The sequence below is a fragment of the Bos mutus genome, chromosome X (genome assembly GCF_027580195.1).
Source record: "Bos mutus isolate GX-2022 chromosome X, NWIPB_WYAK_1.1, whole genome shotgun sequence".
Taxonomy (NCBI): domain Eukaryota; kingdom Metazoa; phylum Chordata; class Mammalia; order Artiodactyla; family Bovidae; genus Bos; species Bos mutus.
Window position 1 is genome coordinate 57523904 of NC_091646.1, and position 24514 is coordinate 57548417.

Consider the following 24514-nt stretch of genomic DNA (forward strand, 5'->3'; position numbering starts at 1 on the left):
GTGGGGGCAGTGGTGGAAGAGAAAGGCACTCAGTCATGTCCAACTCTTTGTGACCCTATGGACTATACAGTCCGTGGAATTTTCCAGGCCAGAATACTGGAGTGGGTAACCTTTCCTTTCTCCAGGGGATCTTCACAACTCAGGTATCGGACCCAGGTCTCCCACATTGCAGGTGGATTCTTTACCAGCTGAGCCACAAGGGAAGCCCCATGGGGCAGGGGGGAAGGGAGAGGATAAATTGGGAGATTGAGAGTAACATATACCTATTGCTATATATAGAATAGGTAATAAGGACCTACTCTATAGCACATATCAATACTCTGTTAATGCCCTATATGGGAGTAGAATTTATAAAAGAGTAGATATATGTGTATGTATAACTCACTTGGCTGTACCCCAGAAACTATCACAATGTTGTAAATCAACTATACGCCAATAAAAAAAAATTAAGTTAAAAAATAAAAAATAAGCCTGATAATTTCACCATAGGAAATTAAATTAAATAAACATTAAGGGTATCAACCCTTTGACTTATTTATTGCAAGTACGTTTCTTGGTTCACTAAGCATTTTTTAAAACATAGGTTAAGTAGAGGGCATTACCCTAAGCCTTGGGAATAAGGCACAAAGTGATAAATAATGCATGATCTCCGGAAGCTTTAATTTTATGGGGGAAGAGCAAAGCTACAACAAATGAGCTAAAAATGAAAACAAAAACAAAGTAAGCAAAGCACAGTAGGGTAAACTAAGGATGCAAGCAATGAATATTAAAGGGAGGAGAAGCCATTGTGGTCTAAAATGATCTAGGAGTTCTTCAAGAAAGTTACGGAACATAATCCTCGCCTTAAAAATGGAATATAAGAAACTTTGTGGTTTCATGTTAAGTATAATGATAATATAAAGTTTGCTTATATAAGTTTTATATTATCAGTAAATTTTTTGAATTAATTTTTTATTGTGAGGGATGAGCATATTTGTATGTGTTTATATATACACATGCATACACATATATGTGTATTTATAGGTACATCAGTGTATTTATAGGTAACAAATTCCAGAGAGTATATGCCAAATAGTGGTTGTCCACTAAATGATGTTTAGTGAATGTTTAGCAGATGAGTGGTTATCCCTAAATGATGGGAAGACAGGTAAACTAACTTTTAGGGGTTTTTTGTTTGTTTGTTTTTTTACCTTGATTTTCTGATTTTTCTACAGTATGAATTAAAAACAGATTTAAGTGATTATGCCACAAGGATAAAGGATCATAAAATAGTATAACCAAAATTTAACATACTATACCAGATGTTCATTATAATTTTGGTTGTGTACAATTGAATCCACAGTTTGAAGTGTTTATTTCCAGTCTGTTACAATACAAATCGAACACCATCAATGGTCCAGATTTCGCACGTATGTGAAAAAGCCACCTGTAAGGTTTGGTGATTTATAGTTTAGTTGTTTAACAGTGGAATGCTTTAAAGATACATTGCTGATGATCAAATTAGCTTGTTTGTAAGGCATACTTACAAAAATATTGTGGCTTCTAGAGAAAAAATAGAAATTGTATAGTAAAAATTTAAGTCTTTTTGAATTGAAATATAGTTGATTTACAATGTTTCATAAGTTCAGCAAAGAGATTCAGTGATTCTTTTTCAGATTCTTTTCCAGTATGGTTATTACAAAATATTGAATATAGTTCCCTGTATAATACAGTTGATCATTGTTAAGTCTTTTTTACTTTAAATTCTGGGTTTTATTAAAGTCTAACTCTGCTGCTGCTGCTGCTGCTAAGTCACTTCAGTCGTGTCTGACTCTGTGCGACCCCACGGACGGCAGCTCAACAGGCTCCCCAATCCCTGGGATTCTCCAGGCAAGAATACTGGAGTAGGTTGCCATTTCCTTCTCCAATATATGAAAAGTGCAAGTGAAGTCGCTCAGTCGTGTCCGACTCTCAGCGACCCCATGGACTGCAGCCTACCAGGCTCCTCCATCCATGGGATTTTCCAGGCAAGAGTACTGGAGTGGGGTGCCATTGCCTTCTCCGAAAAGTCGAACTCTAGTGTATTCAATTCTTCATTAGCCATTGAAATCTATATATGAAGATTTATTTTCCTTTTAATGATGTTATTGATTTCAAAAGTGTTTTTCTCCATTTAAGTAAACATGAGAAGACAAAGGAATTTAAATCTGCCACAGATACTCTGCTCTTAGCTAAGGAAGATTTTATGTTATTTGTGAGCACATACTAAGTACTTGTTGACTGATTCTGGTACTGAATTCATTGTTACCTCTGTTCAGTATCTATTGCTGAAACTCTCATTGTTTTTGTTTTTGTTTTTTTTAACCACTACAATATTGTAAAGTAATTAACCTCCAATTAAAATAATAAATTTTAAAAAAGCAAAACAATACAATATTGTAAAGTAATTAGCCTCCAATTAAAATAAATAAATTTATATTAAAAAATAAATAAAGTAGGGGGTGAGGTGGAATCAAACTCTCATTCTTGAATTAACATTGCTTTCACTTTCTTCCCGCTGAGAACAGGATAGACATTTTAGACCTTTTATAGTATAATTCACGGTTGACCAATACTATGGTTTTCTGTTGTTCAGTTGCTTTGTACTTTATATTATTAAGTTGGTACAAAAGTAATTGCAGTTTTACATTGTTGAACTTTGCCGTTTGAGTTTGGAATACATTCTTAAATAAGTGTGGTTATGTTATACATCATTTTAGTGTGCATTTCTTGCTTTATGTTTTTTTTGCTAATGACTTACTACTTGCTCTGTATTTTATATTTATTTTAGAATAAGGAAATGATGTTAGACAAAAAGCAAATTCAAATGATTTTCTTATTCAAATTCAAAATGGGTTGTAAAGCAGCAGAGACAACTCACATCAACAATGCATTTGGCCCAGGAATTACTAACAAACATACAGTGCAGTGGTGGTTCAGTAAGTTTTGCAAACAAAATAAGAGCCTTGAAAATGAGGAGTACAGTGGCTGGCCATTGGGGGTTGACAACAACCAACTGAGAGCAATCATCAAAGCTGATCCTCTTATAACTATATGAGAAATTGCCAAAGAACTTAGCATCAACCATTTTACGATGGTTTGATATTTGAAGCAAATTGGAAAGGTGAAAAAGCTTGATACATGGGTGCCTCATGAGCTGACTGCAAATAAAAAAAAAAAAATGTCATTTTGAAGTGTTCTTTTATTCTATACAGCAACAATGAACCATTTCTTGATTGGATTGTGACATGCAACAAAAACTGGATTTTATACAACCAGTGATGACCAGTTCAGTGGTTGGAATGAAAAGAAGCTCCAAAGCTCTTCCCCAAACCAAACTTGCACCAAAATAAGGTCATGGTCACTGTTTGGTGGTCTGCTATCTATCTGATCTACTACAGCTTTCTGAATCCCAGCAAAACCACTACATCTGAGAAGTATGCTCAGCAAATAGATGAGATGCACCAAAAACTGCAATGCCTGCAGCTGGCATTGGTTAACAGAAAGGGCCCAATTCTGCTCCATGACAATGCCTGACTGCACGTTGCACAACCGACACTTTACCAGTTGAAAGAATTGGACTACAAAGTTTTGCCTCATCTGCCATATTCACATGACCTCTCGTCAAGCAACTAACACTTCTTAAAGTATCTTGACAACTTTTTGCAGGGAAAATGCTTCCACAACCAGCAGGAGGCAGAAAATGCTTTCCAAGAGTTCATCAAATCCTGAAGCATGGATTTTTACACTACAGAAAATAAAGAAACAAATGTGGATTGTAATGGTTCCTGATTTCATTAATAAAGATGTATTTGAATCCAGTTCAGTTCAATTCAGTAGCACAGTCATGTCCGACTCTTTGCAACCCCACATACTGCAGCACATCAGGCCTCCATGTCCATCACCAACTCCCGGAATTTACTCAAACTTATTTGTCTAGTTATAATGATTTAAAATTCACAGTCCAAAACCGCAATTACATTTGCACCAACCTAATAGTATTGAATTGCTGTATTGCATTCAGTGAAATAGACAAAATTCATTTTGTTATTTTTGTTAAAGACAATCTTAATGTTTTAGGCATTGTGTAATAAGCTAGAATATATAATTTTCTCAGTGTTTTCAATTTGTGTTTTAGTTTTTATTTTTTATAAATCACATGCTTCAGACTTTTTAATTCTTCATCTAATGCTGTGTCAGTACTGTAGCAACACCATAGTCCTAAGTATGTGGCAAATACTTTAAATTCACTTTCACCTTTTAGTCTCCTTAATTTAACATTGTTTTTTTTCATGGCTTATATTTGGCTTGATTTAGAATTTGTAACGGAGAAGGCAATGGCACCCCACTCCAGTACTCTTGCCTGGAAAATCCCATGGACAGAGGAGCCTGGTGGACTGCAGTCCATGGGGTCGCTAAGAGACGGACATGACTGAGCGACTTCACTTTCACTTTTTACTTTCATGCATTGGAGAAGGAAATGGCAACCCACTCCAGTGTTCTTGCCTGGAAAATCCCAGGGATGGGGGAGCCTGGTGGGCCTCCATCTATGGGGTCACACAGAGTCGGACACGACTGAAGCGACTTAGCAGCAGCAGCAGCGGAATTTGTAAAACCATAAGTGTGCAATTGAAGTTAACCCTCATACGATATGGGTATGGTGTATATGAAAGGTACTTGCAAAGCAACTAAATAGATCAGTTAACAAGAAAGATGCATTCTAATGATACAGTATTGTATTGCAGTTAAGAACAATCTAGGTTTAAATCCCAGCTCCTTCTAGTTTGACTTTAAGCAAGTTACTTAATCTCTCTTTACCTCAGCTTCCTTATCTGTAAAATAAGGCTGATGGAAGTACCTACCTCTGGATTGTTATCAGAATCAAATTCATGTGAATAGTGCATGGCACTTGTAGGTGCTCAATACATACTACTTTTCACTTAAACGCTGATCACCAGAGTTAGAGAGAGCTCTAGGAACCATAGAGATGTGTTCCAAAACTTGGACACATGTCTTGGTGAGCTGAGCCAGTGATTATCTTGTATTTATTTCAGAATAATTTCCTACTCGAGGCTTCCCAGGTGGCACTATTGGTTAAAAAAACAAAAAACTACATGCCAGTGCAGAAGACGTAAGAGATGAGAGTTAGATCCCTGGGTCAAGAAGATCTCCTGGAGAAGGAAATGGCAACCTGTTCTGGTATTCTTGCCTGGAGAATCCCATGGCCAGAGAAGCCTGGTGGGCTGTAGTCCACAAGGTCGCAACAAGTTAGGTATGACTGAAGTGACAGCACAGTACAATATCCTAGTCAAAAAGCAGACTTCTGATCTGTGTACAGACCAGAAATGGCTAGCAGAGATACCATCTCAAGAAACTGGGAATACCTTTTGTTCAAAATGAAAATACTTTAAATGATTTGTTAAATGAATTTTCATTACAATGAAATTGATGCTAAATAGGAAAAGTTTGAGAGCCAATTAGAAATATCCATTAGCTTGTAAATACTGGTCAATATTACATTATTTATTTAGTATCCAGTAGGGTGCTGTAGTCTCCACAAATACTTTCTTTTGAAATGTATCCTTTTAGGATTGAAATTTATCAGGTTGGAGTTTTTAAATAATTAACCTTCCTAGCATGTTTCACACATTTCCTTCACCATACTATACTGAATATATGAAACATTTTAACCTTTTTCTTTTCTCTTTTTCGGTTTTCTGGTCCCAACTGTTTTCTTTTTTTAAGTTTTTATTGGGGTATATTTAATTTACAATGTTGTGTTATTTTCAGTTGTACAGCAGAGTAAATGAGTTATATATATATATATATATGTATGTATGTATATAAACATATATTCACTCTTCTTTAGATTATTTTCCCATATAGGCCATTACAGAGTATTGAGTAGAGTTCTCTGTGCTATACAGTAAGTCCTTATTAGTTATCTATTTTACATACAGTTGACCTTTTTCTTATAATTTAGGAATATTATGAACATTATTCATTGTATTTCCTTGTAATCTAGCAATGCCCTTTAGGCCTGTTGAAATGTTTAGATCTACTTGTTCCTATGCTTAATGCCCCTGTTCTGTCAAGCATTTATCATTTCTTGCATCTAGATTTTGTATGTCTTCCTCCAGCTGTTTTCACGCAGCTGTCAGGATGTTCTTTCTGGCAGCTCTTTCCACTGACTTCCCTTCCCCCTTATTTCCTACTTGGAATCTGCAGAGGGCCAGAAAAGTTAGCCAAACTGGTCATGTTAGTCTGTGTGTATTGCAACATCTACCTTGGGTGCTGAAGCCTTTTATTTTTTTAATGGGGGTGCGTACTTCCTGTTTCTTGATGGTAGATAGAAGACTTCTGAATAAATGAGATATTACTGTAATTGTTATATAAACAGAGGTCAGTATTGGCTAAGTGTATTTGATACACTGATAGCAAATCTAGGTTAGTCTAGTTATTTTATCTTTTTAAAGTAGTAGCATTACGTTTTTCTAAAATCTATAAGTCAACTTAACTTCCCTTCCCTATATATAATTTGGTTAAAGTTTTAAGTTTGTTAAATATTTGAAATTTACTTATTATGTTTTTCAAAGGTAAAGTATATTTTTTGTATACATAGTGCATCTTTCAGAACATACCTTACATCTTTATTTTCTACTCATCCTTCCTTATATCCTAAATGAACCTAATTATTTTCTTTTAAACTAATTTGTAACTGTGCAAAACATCATCTCTGTAGCCCTTCCATTTGACAGTTTCACACTCTTTACAGGGCTTATTTGTATTCTAAGCCACTTGAAATATCTTTTTTATAAATATTCCATCAGTAACAGCTGTCTTCCTCTCCAGTACTCTTGCCTGGAAAATCCCGTGGACGGAGGAGCCTGGTGGGCTACAGTCCATGGGGTCACGGAGAGTCAGACACGACTGAGCGACTTCACTTTCACTTTTCACTTTCATGCATTGGAGAAGGAAATGGCAACCCACTCCAGTGTTCTTGCCTGGAAAATCCCAGGGACGGGGGAACCTGGTGGGCTTCTGTCTATGGGGTCGCACAGAGTCGGACAGGACTGACGCGACTTAGCCGCGGCAGCAGCAGCAGCAACAGCTGTCTTATTCTGAGATTTTATGTTACAGTGTGTTATTTATCTGTGACATTATTATATATTTATGAATACATAGTGTGAATATATATACACATATGTATTTGATATATATGTATACTTGATAATCAAGAATTTTATGTAGGTAGTTACTTGTTCAGTCATGTCAGACCCTTTGCTACCTCATGGACTGTAACCTGTCAGGCTCCTCTGGGATTCTCCAGGCAAGAATACTAGAGTGGGTTTCCATTCCCTTCTCCAGGGGATCTTCCCTACCTGGGGATCGAACCCAGGACTCCAGCATTGCAGGCAGATTCAGTGTAACCTGAAACTTATTACTCACTTGACAATACTTCCCGTGTAATTCTGTGTTCAAAATTAACTTAATTAGTGTAGTATCTCTCTTTGGGATTTTTCAGGGGCGCTCTGAAGCATCCCAAAGTTAGCTAGAAGTCAAAGTGCTTCATTAGAATGATTTACGAACTTTTTCAACAAATAACAAAAAGATTTAGAACACTCAGTCAAATAGGATTATAGGTCATTGTGAAACAATAGCTATTCACTTAACCAAAGTCACAATAAAGGATTTCAGAACAGATCATTTAAGACATAAAGAAACTTAAATCTATTATCAAAGGCAGTTCAACATCTGAAGAAAAGATGTCTTCTTCACAGAGAGAGAAGTCAAATATAAGTTTTTGCACCAGCTTACTTTTAGGATTCCCTGGTGGCTCAGACGGTAAAGCGTCTGCCCACAATGTGGGAGACCCGGGTTCGATACCCGGGTCGGAAAGATCCCCTGGAGAAGGAAATGGCAACCCACTCCCTCTCCAGTATTCTTGCCTAGAAAATCCCACGGATGGAGGAGGCTAGTGGGCTACAGTCCATGGGGTTGCAAAGAGTCGGACATGACTGAGCAACTTCATGGAAAGATAAACTTAATTAAATTTATTTTGAACTTAGTCCTAACCATGCACAGAACTCTTTTCTCAGGGTCTCCTTTGCACAAACCTTCTTACCACTTTCTGTACCCATTACTTTGTTCTCCCATCCTGAAAGAGCCACCTGTAAGTCAGACCTACTTCCTTTTCCCATCATAAAATCCAATTCCATTCCTCATAGCTTTTTTACTGAAAACATACATTCTGTTTTCCTTAAGCAACCAAGAACTGAGATTTATATTAGTATTCTGTAGATTGGTGAGCATAAATACCAGTGATAATTTCTAAAAAATATTTGCTTTCTTATAGAGAAAGTCTCAAGATGGCACCAAACATTATTCATTAATAGTCCCAAATCTCTTTAGATTTTCTGTAAGAGAAAATTAATGTTTAGTAATACATCCTGAACCCTCCTCCCTCCTCCCTCCCCATACCATCCCTCTGGGTCATCCCAGTACACCAGCCCCAAGCATCCAGCATCGTGCATTGAACCTGGACTGGCATCTCATTTCATACATGACATTTCACATGTTTCAATGCCATTCTCCCAAATCTTCCCACCCTCTCCCTCTCCCACAGAGTCCATAATCCTGTTCTATACATCAGTGTCTCTTTTGCTGTCTCGTATACAGGGTTATCGTTACCATCTTTCTAAATTCCATATATATGCGTTAGTATACTGTATTGGTGTTTTTCCTTCTGGCTTACTTCACTCTGTATAATAGGCTCCAGTTTCATCCACCTCATTAGAACTGATTCAAATGTATTCGTTTTAATGGCTGAGTAATACTCCATTGTGTATATGTACCACAGCTTTCTTATCCATTCATCTGCTGATGGACATCTAGGTTGCTTCCATGTCCAGGCTATTATAAACAGTGCTGCGATGAACATTGGGGTACATGTGTCTCTTTCCCTTCTGGTTTCCTCAGTGTGTATGCCCAGCAGTGGGATTGCTGGATCATAAAGGCAGTTCTATTTCCAGTTTTTTAAGGAATCTCCACACTGTTCTCCATAGTGGCTGTACTAGTTTGCATTCCCACCAACAGTGTAAGAGGGTTCCCTTTTCTCCACACCCTCTCCAGCATTTATTATTTGTAGACTTTTGGATTGCAGCCATTCTGACTGGTGTGAAATGGTACCTCATAGTGGTTTTGATTTGCATTTCTCTGATAATGAGTGATGTTGAGCATCTTTTCATGTGTTTGTTAGCCATCTGTATGTCTTCTTTGGAGAAATGTCTATTTAGATCTTTGGCCCATTTTTTGATTGGGTCATTTATTTTTCTGGAGTTGAGCTGTAGGAGTTGCTTGTATATTTTTGAGATTAGTTGTTTGTCGGTTGCTTCATTTGCTATTATTTTCTCCCATTCTGAAGGCTGTCTTTTCACCTTGCTAATAGTTTCCTTTGATGTGCCTAATTCTTTTTAATAGAACTTATCTATCTAAAAGTTCATATCTTACTTGCATTGGTTAGAAGTTTCTGTACTTGAGGTACTTTTTTGTTGACAGTCTTGTAAGAAATATAATAATATTTAACTTACATTAAACCTAGGCACAATGAAAATAGTCTGCCTAATGTTAATGATTCTTAGATATGTCTACATTAGATCAACAAACAAACATTAATACCAAGTATTTAATACTAAATATTCCCTAGTTCACATGAACCTGAAATACATTTAGGTTAATTTCTCTTGTGTTTAGAATTATTTGATTTAAAAGCACTTACTTTTCTTTAAGCCAGTTATATTACAGCTCATTTACAAACTGATCTCGGCAATATTGTCCAAAAACAAAGACACACTGAGACATACATAATTACAGACAAAGATCTCTTAGTTTTCTGTTTGAGATTTAAAATGTCTCTTTGCCCTCTCCCCACTTTTTTTTTAGCTTTGAATCTCTAATTTGCCCAAGAATAAGGTCTCAGGCAAACTGGGCTGTGTATTTCAAGGACATGGCAAGGGTTAACTTCAAGCTTTTCCCTAGGCAGGCGTTTTTAACAAGCTAACTATTTTTAATTGCATATGCAATAAAGAACTGGTTCTGCAGTTTCCAAGAAATAAAAAATTTCATTTTAATCAGTTTTCTCTGGAGTCTAATATGGCGATACTGTCTTTTTCTTTCTGTGGTCATGGTCTCATCAGTCAGTCAGTCAGTTAAGTCACTCAGCTGTGTCCGACTCTTTGTGACCCCATGGACTGTAGCACACCAGACTTCCCTGTTCATCACCAACTCCCGAAGCTTGCTCAAATTCATGTCCTTCAAGTCAGTGATGCCATCCAACCATCTCATCCTCTGTTGTCCCCTTCTCCTCCTGCCTTCAATCTTTCCCAGCATCAGGGTATTTTCCAATGAGTCAGTTCTTCGCATCAGGTGGCCAAAGTATTGGAATTTCAGCTTCAGCATCAGTTCTTCCAATGAATATTCAGGACCGATTTCCTTTAGGGTTGACTTGTTAGATCTCCTTGCCGTCCAAGAGACTCTCAAGAGTCTTTTCCAACACCACAGTTCAAAAGCATCAATTCTTCATCACTCAGCTTTCTTTATAGTCCCAACTGTCACATCCATGCTAGACTACTGGAAAAACCATAGCTTTAACTAGACAGACTTTTGTTGGCAAAGTAGTGTCTCTGCTTTTTAATATGCTGTCTACGTTGGTCATAGCTTTTCTTCCAAGGAGCAAGCGTCTTTTAATTTCACGGCTACAGTTACCATCTGCAGTGACTTTGGAGCCCAAGAAAATAAAATCTGTCACTGTTTCCATTATTTCCTCATCTATTTGCCATGAAGTGATGAGACTGGATGCCATGATCTTTTTTTAATAAATGTTGAGTTTTAAGCCAGGTTTTTCACTCTCCTCTTTCACTTTCATCAAGAGGCTGTTTAGTTCCTCTTCACTTTCTTCCGTAAGGGTTGTGTCGTTTGGGTATCTGAGGTTATTGATGTTTCTTTCTCCTGGCAATCTTGATTCCAGCTTGAGCTAAAATTTAAATTAGAGAGTGCTCAAACCAGCTCTGATAACAGGGGCAGATTGACTAGTAAGTGTTGTCCCAGAAAGGATTGTCCCTCTGGGGAAGTGCAGGTCTCAGTTTGATTAATGCCAGGCTATTGATTATAGGAGAAAGTCCTGGACATAAGTGAACTTCAGTCCATTTTCCTGTCCTGTGACAATAAAGATCTAATGTTTTAGGCCATTTTTCTTGTCATTGGATCATAGCTATATGTTGACGAGTCATTTAAAATTTTTTCCAGTGACTTCCCAGGTGGGATGTGGAAACTTAAGAGGAAATGCTTCCCATATTAGCTCAAGCAGTTTGTACCAGATGTCTAGAGTGCTCAAACCAAACCAACAAAACCAAACCAAACCAGAACCTCACCAGCTGGGAGTCACACTCCAAATAAAACAAAATGCAAAGAGATACCCAGAAATCAGAAGTCAAGTGGCAAGAATGCCCCAAAAAAGATGGCAAAGTGATACCCAGAAATCAAAAGCCAAATGGCATAAATGCAAAACATTACTTCCCAGTCCCACTAGACCTGCAACCTGGCAGAGTCAGTGCTAGCATCCTTTTTCAGTTCTGATATAGTTTCAAGATATTTCTTGTTGGTTTTCTGCAAAGAAGTTACTCTATTGTTTCCTCTTTTAGAAGTTTCTAGATACCAATCAAAGCAAGCACAGCTGGCCTTTTCTAATTGTGCACACAAAAATAGCAATTTTGGAATATCAAAAGAGTCCCAACCTGGCCATTTTAGGTTGAGATCTCCTTTAGTTTAATTTCTCCAATGAACTAGGTACTTGCAAGTATGAGCTCCATACACATTGTACATGCATCTTGCTGGAGTGTTAAAGGCTGACTTTCTGATACCCCTTTGTTTCTATTTTTGATATTCTGTTTCCCATTTTAAGTTGAATTTGCCTGGGATAAAAATCACTAGTGAAATTGTGTAGTGGGCCAGCGTGCTGCTTGTGAGCTTAACTCCTCTGGGAGTCATCTCAGAGTTGTTTCAGCCCATTTTACATGTTTCAGATTCTGCCGCTGGCAATCTAAACCACCGTGGCTGATCAAGTCACTGAATGGCCAGTTATGTGTGACCCCTGGACAAGCAAGTATTTTAATTAATGAGTAGGTTTCCCTATGGGACCACCACATGGTATGAGGACTAGGCCTCCACGACTCCCGTATATTTCTCAGTCACCTGAGAAAACCAAAAACTGGCCGGGAGAAGACATCCCTTTTCTTCAGAGTAAAGCTCTCATATATTCTCCTTTTATTCCAACAAAGTCTATAAAGGTAGTCGAATGAGGGAAATTGTCAGATCAGCTTCTTACTTAACCACTCAGCCAAGACCATTGAGTCCCCTACAATGGAGTGACCTCAGCATCTTTCATCTGATCTCCGGGTATTCCTCGATTTTTTTTTTTTCAATTGACTGCCCCTCCGTCCCTCCCTAGTACCCCCATACCTTTCCACTGGGTGAGTAATTCCCCTGGCATCTTTCAGCCAGCCCGCACCCAATAGCTTTTGACTGGGTGGGAATTTCTCAGTATCTTTCAACCAAGTCCCACTCAGTGTCTAGACCGTGAATGGGTATACCCTGGATGAAAAGTTTCACTTGGGCCCTGCCCCAGTATCCTTCCAACTGGGAGAGGGGCAAGTAACCTGCTCCACCGCCAAATAAAACTCAGAATCTCAACCAATATGGGAGATTTGAGAACCAGGAGAGACTTACCCAAATTTGTCTACACTCACCAAAGAGGCGAATGGGCACAAGGGGCCACTGCTGGCACCAAATCTCCAGTTCACCGTAGAGTTTAGGCAAAGGAAGGTAGTCCAATCTGGATCGCTTTGTCAATCACCATAACTGTCACCTAAAAAAGATGTACAATTTGACAGTTGCAAGGTAAGTTTTCTTTGGGACAAAATGAGGACTGCAGACTGGGAGGCAGCACCTCAGATAGCTCTGAGACACTGCTCCAAAGAAGCAGTGGGAGGAAGGTCAATATATAAGGTTTTGGTGAAGGCAGAGTTCAATACCATCAAGCACTCATTGTAATGATTTATATAATCTTTTCTGCTTTATTATCCCTTCAAGCAATTGTTATACATTTCATAAAAATGAGTTTAGGTAATGATTTAAAACAATCATTGGTGTCTTTTTTCTGTTCTGTTGTGTTAGTATTATCATTATGAAGCACAGATTTAATCTTACAAAGAAACTGATTTTTCTTAGTGATCTTAAGTTGATATTAAAGGATTTGTTTTTTGTTTTTCCATTAAATTCTATTGAGAAAATGGAGTTACTGTAGAGTTTTTCATGGTTGGATTAAAAAACCAAATTGTCTGGCATGTGTCATCGCACTCAGTTCCTTACTTGGTATCATAAAGAAAATGTATTTCTGACATTTTCTATCTTATTGACACAGTCATATATTCTTAATTGGACTATATTACATAAATGACATTTGGCCTTTGTGCCTGTATGAAAGATAAGGTATGAGGCACATCAGTCCCTATGTACATTTAGTCCTACTTAAGTTGCACAGCAAAATGCACTTTTTGACTAGCCCATACATAAAGTTTCTATAAATGCACTTGGAAAAATTTTGTCTACTTGCATAGAGTGAATGACTGCTGTGTGTGATAATCTCAGAAGCTTAAGGAATTTCTTTTTTCAGCAAGCAAATTTTCAATGTAAAATTTAGGTTTTACATTTATATTTGTACTGTCAGTTTTTGGCTTAAGATCTGTCATCATTGAAAGAACCATGGCTGATTAGTATGAAGATAGATTCATAAAACCTTAGAACTAGAAGAAGTCTTGTAGATGGAACTAATTCCACCCCTTCCATTTAATCATAAAAATGCTGAGGCCAGAGAGATTAAACTGACTTGGCCAAGTGGATACAAAGAGAAGTAATACCAGCCCTGTATAATCATCCTCTACTGTGTCACCCTGCGACTTTACATTAGACTTGTCACTTTTAAGTGCGTACATTTTTACTGATGTGCAAATTCTGAGTAGAAATCCCACTTCTCCTGTGTTTCAAAACAACAACTTGCAAGAAGGCAGTATATTATGTGAGAAATGGGTATTCCAAACCCAATTTTATTTTTTTAATTAAAATTCATTTTTTTAATATTTTAATATTACCATGAAATTTATTATTATTTTTTTTACTTTACAATATTTTATTGGCTTTACCATACATTAGCATGAATCCACCACAGGTGTACATGTGTTCCCCATCCTGAACCCCCTTCCCACCTCCCTCCCCATACCATCCCTCTGGGTCATCCCAGTGTACCAGCCCCAAGCATCCTGTATCATGCATCAAACCTGTACTGGCGATTCGTTTCACATATGATATTATACATGTTTCAATGCCATTCTCCCAAATCATCCCACCCTCACCCTCTCCCACATAGTCCAAAAAACTGTTCTATACATCCGTGTTTCTTTTGCTGTCTAGCATACAGGGTTATTATCACCATCTTTCTGAATTCCATATATATGCGTTAGTATACTGTATTGGTGTTTTTCCTTCTGGCTTACTTCACTCTGTATAATAGGCTCCAGTTTCATCCACCTCATTAGAACTGATTCAAATGTATTCTTTTTAATGACTGAGTAATACTCCATTGTGCATATGTACCACAGCTTTCTTATCCAGTCATGTGCTGATGGACATCTAGGTTGCTTCCATGTCCTGGCTATTATAAACAGTGTTGCGATGAACATTGGGGTACACGTGTCTCTTTCAGTTCTGGTTTCCTCAGTGTGTATGCCCAGCAGTGGGATTGCTGGGTCCTATGGAAGTTCTATTTCCAGTTTTTTAAGGAATCTCCACATCGTTCTCCATAGTGGCTGTAGTTTGCATTCCCACCAACAGTGTGAGAGGGTTCCCTTTTCTCCACACCCTCTCCAGCATTTATTGCTTGTAGACTGTTGCATAGCAGCCGTTCTGACTGGTGTGAAATGGTACCTCATTGTGGTTTTGATTTGCATTTCTCTGATAATGAGTGATGTTGAGCATCTTTTCATGTGTTTGTTAGCCATCTGTATGTCTTCTTTGGAGAAATGTCTATTTAGTTCTTTGGCCCATTTTTTGATTGGGTCTTTTATTTTTCTGGAGTTGAGCTGCAGGTGTTGCTTGTATATTTTTGAGATTAGTTGTATGTCAGTTGCTTCATTTGCTATTATTTTCTCCCATTCTGAAGGCTGTCTTTTCACCTTGCTTATAGTTTCCTTTGTTGTGCAGAAGCTTTTAATTTTAATTAGGTCCCATTTGTTTATTTTTGCTTTTATTTCCAATATTCTGGGAGGGGGGTCATAGAGGATCCTGCTGTGATGTATATTGGAGAGTCTTTTGCCTATGTTCTTCTCTAGGGGTTTTATAGTTTCTGGTCTTACATTTAGATCTTTAATCCATTTTGAGTTTATTTTTGTGTATGGTGTTAGAAAGTGTTCTAGTTTCACTCTTTTACAAGTGGTTGACCGGTTTTCCCAGCACCACTTGTTAAAGAGATGGTCTTTTCTCCATTGTATATTCTTGCCTCCTTTGTCAAAGATAAGGTGTCCATAGGTACATGGGTTTATCTCTGGGCTTTCTATTTTGTTCCATTGATCTATATTTCTGTCTTTGTGCCAGTAGCATATTGTCTTGACTGTGGCTTTGTAGTAGAGCCTGAAGTCAGGCAGGTTGATTCCTCCAGTTCCATTCTTCTTTTTCAAGATTGCTTTGGCTATTTGAGGTTTTTTGTATTTCCATACAAATTGTGAAATTGTTCTAGCTCTGTGAAAAATACTGTTGGTAGCTTGATAGGGATTGCATTGAATCTATAAATTGCTTTGGGTAGTATACTCATTTTCACTATATTGATTCTTCCCATCCATGAACGTGCAAACCCAATTTTAGAGTACCAAATTTGTGTTGTTATTGCTACTTTTGTGTTGAGTAACATCTGACTTATGAGTTTCAGATGCTCTTGTTTCAATAGTGCTAGTTGTGACTGGCACTTGATTCACTAGTTTTTCAGTTATTGCTCTTATGAATTAAATCAATTAAAGCTTATTTTGCAGCTTCTTTTTTTGATTAAAAGATAGTTGGTTTATAATGTGTTCATTTCTGGGGTTGGAGAAGGCAATGGCAACCCACTACCAGTACTCTTGCCTGGAAAATCCCATGGGCGGAGGAGCCTGATAGGCTGCAGTCCATGGGGTCGCTAAGAGTCAGACACGACTGAGCGTCTTCACTTTCACTTTTCACTTACATGCATTGGAGATGGAAATGGCAACCCATTCCAATGTTCTTGCCTGGAGAATCCCAGGGACGGGGGAGCCTCGTAGGCTGCTGTCTATGGAGTCGCACAGAGTCCGACACAACTGAAGCGACTTAGCAGCAGCAGCATTTCTGGGGTACAACAAATGATTTAGCTTTAGATGTTTGTATATACACACACACACATAAACACATATATACACATTTGCCAGAATTTTTTTTCCATTATAGGTTATTGCAAACTATTAAATATAGTTAACTGTGCTATACAGGAAGACCTTGTCATTTATCTGTCTTATAATTAGTAGTGTGTATCTGTTAATTCTAAGCTCCTAATTCATCCCTCCCCCACCTTTCCCCTTTGGTTTGTTTAAGTTTGTTTTCCATTTTTGTGAGTCTGTTTCTGTTTTGTAAATGAGGGGTTTTTTTGTCATTATATAGATTCCTCTATTAAGTGATGTCATATGGTGTTTGTATTTATCTGACATACTTCACTTAGAATGATGATCTCCAAGAACATCCACGTTGTTGCAAATGGCATGGTTTCATTCTTTTTCGTGGCCAAGTAATATTCCATTGTGTATATATACCACAGCTTCTTTATCCATTCATCTGCTGATTACAATTTAGGTTGCTTCCATATCCTAGCTATTGTAAGTAGTGCTGTAGTGTACATTGTGATGCATGTATCTTTTTGAATTACTGTTTTCTCCGGGTACATGCCCAGACTTGGGATTCCTGGATCATATGGTAGCTCTGTATTAGTTTTTTAACAAACCTCCATACTGTTCTCCATAATGGCTATACCAATGTACATTCCCACCAGCACTGTAGAATTCTCTCCAGAATTTGCTGTTTGTAGATTTTTTTGATGACAGCCATTCTGACCAGTGTGGGGTGGTATCTCATTGTAGTTTTGAATTGCATTTCTCTCATAATTAGTGACATTGTGCATCTTTTCATGTACAGTTTGGCCATCTATATACCTTCTTTGGAGAAATGTCTGTTTATATATTCCATCCATTTTTGATTGGGTGTTTTGTTTGTTTCTTTTGTTATTTAGCTGCATGAGTTGTTTGTATATTTTGAAGGTTAATCCCTCGTCAGTTGCTTTATTTGGAAATATTTTCTCCCGTTCTGATGGTTGTCTGTTTGTCTTGTTTCTGGTTTCCTTTGCTGTGCAAAAGATTTTAAGTTTAATTAGGTCCCATTTGTCTGTTTTTGTGTTATGTTCATTACTCTGAAAGGTGAATCAAAAAAGATCTTCTGCAATTTATGTCAGAGAGTGCCTATGTTTTCCTTTAAGAGTTATATAGTACATATCATTACATTTAGGTCTTTAACCCATTTTGAGCTTGTTTTTATGTATAATGTTGGAGAGTGTTCCTATTTCATTCTTTTACATGTAGCTATTCAGTTTTTCCAGCACTACTTATTAAAAAGACTGTCTTTTCTCCATTGTATATTCTTGTTTTCTTTGTCATGGATTCGTTGACCATAGGTGCATAAGTTTATCTCTGGGCTTTCTATGCTGTTCCATTGATCTATATTTCTGTTTTTGTGACAGTGCCATACTGTTTTGTTGACTGTAGCTTTGCAGTGTAGTCTGAAGTCAGGGAGCTGGATTCCTCCCACTTCATTTTTCTTTCTCAAGATTGCATTAGCTAGTCAGAGTCATTTGTGTTTCCTTAAAAAATTTAAATTTTTTTGTTGTAGACCTATGAAAAATGCCATTGGTAGTTTGATAGGGATTGCATTGAATCTGTAGATTACTTGTGGCGGTATAGTCATTTTCACAATATTAATTATCCAGTCCAGGACATAGTATATCTCTCCATCAGTTTGTGTCTTTTTTTTTTTTATTTCTTTCCTCAGGTTCTTATAGTTTTTGGAGTACAGTTCTTTTGTCTCCTTAGGTAGGTTTAATCCTAGATATTTTATTATTTTTGTTGCAGTGATTAATGGGATTGTTTCCTTAATTTCTCTTTCTGATCATTCATTGTTAGTGTATAGGAATGCAGGAGATTTCTGTGTATTAATTTCGTATCCTGCAACTTTACAAAATTTGTTGAGGAGCTCTCATAATTTTCTGGTAGCATCTTTAGGGTCTTCTATGTATAGTATTATGTCATGTGAAAATAGTGACACTTTTACTTCTTTTTATATTTGAATTCTTTTATTTCTTTTTCTTCTTTGTTTGCTATGGCTAGGACTTCCAAAAATACATTGAATAAATTGATGAGTGTTGACATCCTTGTCTTGTTCCTGATCTTAGAGGAAATGCTTTCATCTTTTCACCATTGAGTATAATGTTACCTGTAGGTTTGTCATGCTGATGCTGCTGCTAAGTTGCTTTAGTCGTGTCCGACTGTGTGTGACCCCATAGATGGCAGCCCACCAGGCTCCTCCGTCCCTGGGATTCTCCAGGCAAGAATACTGGAGTAGGTTGCCATTTCCTTCTCCAAGGTTTGTCATATATCATGCTTATTATGTTGAGGTAGGTTCCCTCTATGCCAACTTTATGGAGACTTTGTCATAAATGAGTATTGAATTTTGTCAGAAACTTTTTCTGCATCTATTGAGATGATCATATGATTTTTATTCTTCAATTTGTTGATGTGGTGTATCACATAATTTTGCATATACTGAAGAATCCTTTCACCCCTGGGATAAAGCCCACTTCATCATGGTGTGTGATCTTTTTAATATGTTGTTGGATTTGATCTCCTAGTACTTTTTGAAAATTTTATGTCTGTGTTCATCAGTGATATTGGCCTGTAATTTTCTTTTTTTCTGATATCTTTGTCTGACTTTGTTATCAGAGTGATGGTGGCCTTGTAGAATGAGCTTGGGAGTTTTCCTTCCTCAGAAAATTTTTGGAAGAGTTTTGGAAGGATAGAAGTCAAGTTTTCTCTAAATATCTTATAGAAATCACCTGTGAAGCCATCTGGTCCTGAACTTTTGTTTGTTGGAAGTTTTTAAATCACAGTTTCAATTTCAGTACTTGTTGTTAGTCTGTTCTTATTTTCTGTTTCTTCTTGGTTCAGTCTTGGAAGACTGTACCTTTCTAAGAACTTGTCAGTTTTTTCTAGTTATCCATTTTATTGACAAAGTTGCTTGTAGTAGTCTCTTATGATCCTTTGTATTTCTGTGGTGTCTTTTGTAACTTCTCCATTTTTATTTCTAGTTTTATAGATTTCAGCCCTTTCCCTTTTTTCTTGAGGAGTCTGGCTAGAGGTTCATCATTTTTTAAAAAATATTTTCAAAGAACCAGCTTTTACTTTTCATTGATCTTTTCTATTATTTTCTTTGTCTCTGTTTCATTTATTTCTACTCTGATCATTATGATTTCTTTCCTTCTACTAATTTTGGATTTTTCTGGTTGCTTTAGGTTTAAGGTTAGGTTGTTTGAGGTTTTGTTTGTTTGTTTGTTTCCTGAGGTTGTATTGTATTGCTGTAAACTTTACTCTTAGAACTGCTTTTGCTGCATCCCATAGGTTTTGGATTATTGTGTTTTCATTGTCATTTGTCTCTAGGTATTTTTTATTTCCTCTTTGATTTCTTCAGTGATCCATTGGTTGTTTAGTCTCCACATGTATGTGTTTTTTACAGTTTATCTTTCCCTGTAATTTGTTTCTAATCTCAATATTGTGGTCAGAAAAGATTGCTGATACAGTCTCAGTTTTCTTAAATTACTGCAGCTTGATTTGTGACCTAATGTGTGATACATTCTGGAGAAGTTCTATGTGCACTTCAGAAGTGTACTCTGCTGCTTGTGTATGAAATGATGTAAGAATATTAATTAAGTCCGTCTGATCTAATGTGTCATTTAAAGCCAGTGTTTCATTATTGGTTTTCTGTCTGGGTAATCTGTCCATTGGTGTAAATGGGTCATTAAAAAGTCATCCACTATCGAGTTACTGTCGATTTTCCCTTTTATGGTTATTAACATTTGGCTTATATATCAAGATGATCCTCAATTTCTCTAAGTAGTGACGTGAAGAATTTTTTCATGTGCCTGTTGACCATTTGTATATCTTTGGAGAAATGTTTATTTAGGTCTGCCCATTTTCGATTGTTTTTTTTTTTTTTTTATATTGAGCTGTTTGAGCTTTTCATATGTTTTGGAAATTAAGCCCTTATTGGTGACATCATTTCAAATATTTTCTCCCATTCCATAGGTTGTCTTTTCAATTTGCTTGTGATTTTCTTTGCTGTGAAAAATTTCATGTGTTATTAGGATATGTTGCAGTTTATTTAATTCTAATACAAAGGTAAATATATTGCCAAAAGAGGAATTTGTGACAGAGAACACATTTTGTCATCTTTTATGCCATTAAGCCTTTATTCCTATGCTGAGCTATGCTCAGTCATGTCCTACTCTTTTGTGACCCCATGGACTGTAGCTGGCCAGGCTCCTCTGTCCATGGGATTTTCCAGGCAAGAATACTAGAGTGGATTGTTGTTGCCTTCTCCAAAGGATCTTCCCGGCCCAGAGATCAAACCCAAGTCTCTTGTGTCTCCTGCAATGGCAGGTGGATTCTTTACCACTGAGCCATTTGGCCAATGAAAGTAAAAAGGAACTTAGTTTATAAAAGGTAGATTCAGGATTTAAACCAATTTTCAAGTCAATTATAATCTCACATGATGCCAGTGGGCAACATTTCCAATTCTATTGCATCTTCCAAACTCTTAAGTTATATTTGTTAATTGGTACTAATGAATATAATACTTTTAGGAAAACAGTTGGCCCACTGATCTAATTTGTGATCATTTTTAGCATTTATTCAGCAAGTTAGTTTGATGGAAAGGAGTTAGAATTGGTCACAGAATAGGAAGGAGCATTTTACATAGAGATTCAAATTTTAATAGAAATATGACATGTTCTGGGTATGGTTTTGTGATTACTTTAACCCCTTAAGGTCTTGAAGCCTTTTTGCTCATGTACCCCTCAAACACTTAGAAGTTGGCTTATATAATTTTTCATAAGATTCAAATAATTACCAAGAATGTAGTTTCCAGCAGTACAAATGTTGATGTGGCATAATAAAACAGTAACATCACCCCTTTAAATATATACAATGGAATTTAAGTATCAGAAATATTTGATTGCCACTATCACTCATTTCAAATAATTAATGGAAATAGATTTTTAAAATTTTCTTAAGGCAGTAAGCTCAGTATTAAAAAAAAACTGTCTTCTGGGTTCAGTAATTCAAATTATTATTTGTATAAAATTAATCAAGCTATCATAAATACATTACAGTTTTGATAAATGATTAAACATAAATTAAATTCCTTGAAATTCATTGCTTAGTAAAGTGGAAGTAGAGGAAGTTGAGTATCTAGACAATGACTTGCTTGGAGTTATTTTTTTTGTTGTTCAGTCACTCAGTTGTGTACAGCTCTTTACAACCCCATGGACTGCAGCACACCAGGCTTACCTGTCCCTCACCATCTCCTGGAGTTTACTCAAACTCATGTCCATTGAGTCGGTGATGCCATCCAGCCATCTCATCCTCTGTCATCCCCTTCTCTTCCTGTCTTTAGTCTTTCCCAGCATCAGGGTCTTTTCCAGTGAGTCAGCTCTTTGTATCAGGTAGCCAACGTATTGGAGCTTCAGCATCAGTCCTTCCAATGAATGTTAAGGGTTGACTTTAGGATTGTCTAGTTTGATCTCCTTGCAGTTCAAGGGACTCTCAAGAGTCCTCTCCAGCACCACAGGAGTTATTTTACCTTGTGAAAAGTCCTCTTGTATCTTTATACACATACCCGAAGTGACTTGCAGCACCTTGTACAAGAGATTATTACAATTACTCAGCATCATTTAGTGACTAAGAGTGGGCATTCCAGAGGCAGACCATGTGGACTTGAATTTCAGCTCTGAGCCTCAGCTCTTCCTTTTACTAATTGCATGACTTTGAGAGATCTGCTTAACTCCACTGTTAACTCTTACCTGTAAAATGAAAATAGTGATTGACTGTTGCATGGGTAAAATGAAATAATACATCAGACATGCTTAGGGTAGTGTCTGACATATGAAAGTTTGCTGTACAGTAAATTCTAGATAATCTTTTCAATTATTTTGAGAATTTCATATAAGTATCTTAAAGTGTCTGTGAGCATTTCTCAGGCAGATTTAAATAATTTAAGGATTATCCACTAATAATTTCCTTACTTCTACCCTGATCGGTCAAATAATTTTCCACATTTTGTACAAGAAGCTAGTAAAGTTTTCCTATGCATTTGTATGCATACATATATTTGTATGCACACATATGTCTTCTTAAGACTGAATACTTAATGTCCACTCATGGCAGGGAAGCAAATGTCTACTCATGGCGGGGAAGCAAATTGTCTTTACCCACAAATATTTGTTAAACACCCATTGAAATTCAGTGAAAGTTATATTTAACAAAGAAGAGGAAAACTGACTCTAAAACTTGCTCTCACTAAAGACTTATGAGATGTATGAAGATTAATAAGCCAATTTTGAAACAAAAACACAACCTCTCTGATTTGAAATGAAACAGTAAATTCAAAGTGACCTAAACAAGAAAGTAATATAGATAACAGGAAGAGCAGATAACAAGAAGCAGGAAGGAAAAACAGTTGTTCATACCTTAAAATTGTAAATCAATCATTTAATAATAATGTAGAATCTAAGCAGAATCAAGGTATATACATTAGCATTAAAGTTATGGGTGTCTTTAATTTTTTCTTCTAAGAATTGTAATAAAACTTGTTAAGCACAAAATGCTAATCTGACGTTATTACTAGAAAATTTTGCTATCATTGCATGAACTGAACTCTCTTACATTGTTAGGAAACATAAGGATATATTTACTTGGTGTATTTCTTTTATATATCCTGATTTATAGAACTAGTAGTTTACTATTAAGATATTTTTTTAAATATACTTTATTTCCTCTAGTACACATTAATTGAATAGGAAAGAACTGGAAAATTAATAACTTTGATGTGAATGTTAGTATTTTGAAGACTGAGATGAGAGGACAATTTCTGTCGAGTGTTACATCAGAGATTTCTACCTTTATAGTTATATACTCTATTTAACTCAGAATTTATCTAGGGACTTTAAACTTCCCACCAAAGTTATATAACAGTTGAAAATTTTTATTTCGTTAGGAAATAAAATATTTCATTATTTTCATTAGGAATAATTTTGTTGTGAAGGTTGTTTACCTTTTGAAGTAATTAGTACCATATATCCTTCAATATCCCAGAACCAATGGGAATCGTTATTACATTCATATAAAAACATTGCTTAAATAGAATGGGTATTTTATTGGCCATACATAAGACAGAAACTTCTTTAGAATATCACTTTAGTTGGTAAACCTGGAGAAAATACTACAAAATTTTATTTTAGTTCACATGGTTATTAAAAGCCCTTCTATGCTTAGATATATTTAAAGAGAATTCTATTCTGATGTTACATTTCTGTTGTAAACTTTGAACTATCTTCCTGAGGTTTAAAAAAGTCTACTAGCCTAAAATAAACTTTTAGAAAAGAAGCACATGTACTTCTCTATTGGGGTTTTAGGAGCAGGAATGTCTCAGTTCTTATACTTTTCTCTAATATGTATTTTTTTCTTCCATAATTCTTTTCTGCCCTAAGCCCTTTACAGAACCACAAGAATTACTCCCATTTAGGGATCCACTTAGTTCTTCCTTTCAGTACATAGACCCTTTTGTCCTTCCTTTACCCTATGTATTAATATGTAGGCCTTTAGGAATTCTAAGTGCCTTAGACTGCAGTATTTCACTTCTGTGATGGGCCTTTTTGTACATGATATTCTAACCCAGACATTCTTTGAAGTCCAGGCCTCATGAATCTGTAAATGCAAAACAAAATGATTTGGAAATCCTGAAAATATTACAGACTGTTTTGACTTGTGCCATATTATAGACCTTTAAGTATATGTATGATTTAAACTAAGCTAACAGTATTCCCCAAAAGCTTTCTTAGAGAACCCTATAATGAATAGATGATTGGTTTTTAACTTATCAGTAAAGTTTGCATAAATGGTCTTTTCAGTCTGAAGAATATGAAGTGTGTTCTTAAAAGTAAATAGATAGTCCACTTTTAGTCTTTTTTTTTTTATACACTATTTTGCTTGGCAATCCTTTATCCACCTTT

General features: G+C 36.4%; 1 protein-coding gene across 1 annotated transcript in view; it reads left to right on the plus strand.

The window, feature by feature from the left end:
* CHM (CHM Rab escort protein) overlaps nt 1–24514 on the plus strand; it is a 249951-nt gene that overhangs the window by 202229 nt on the left and 23208 nt on the right. The window lies entirely within an intron of this gene.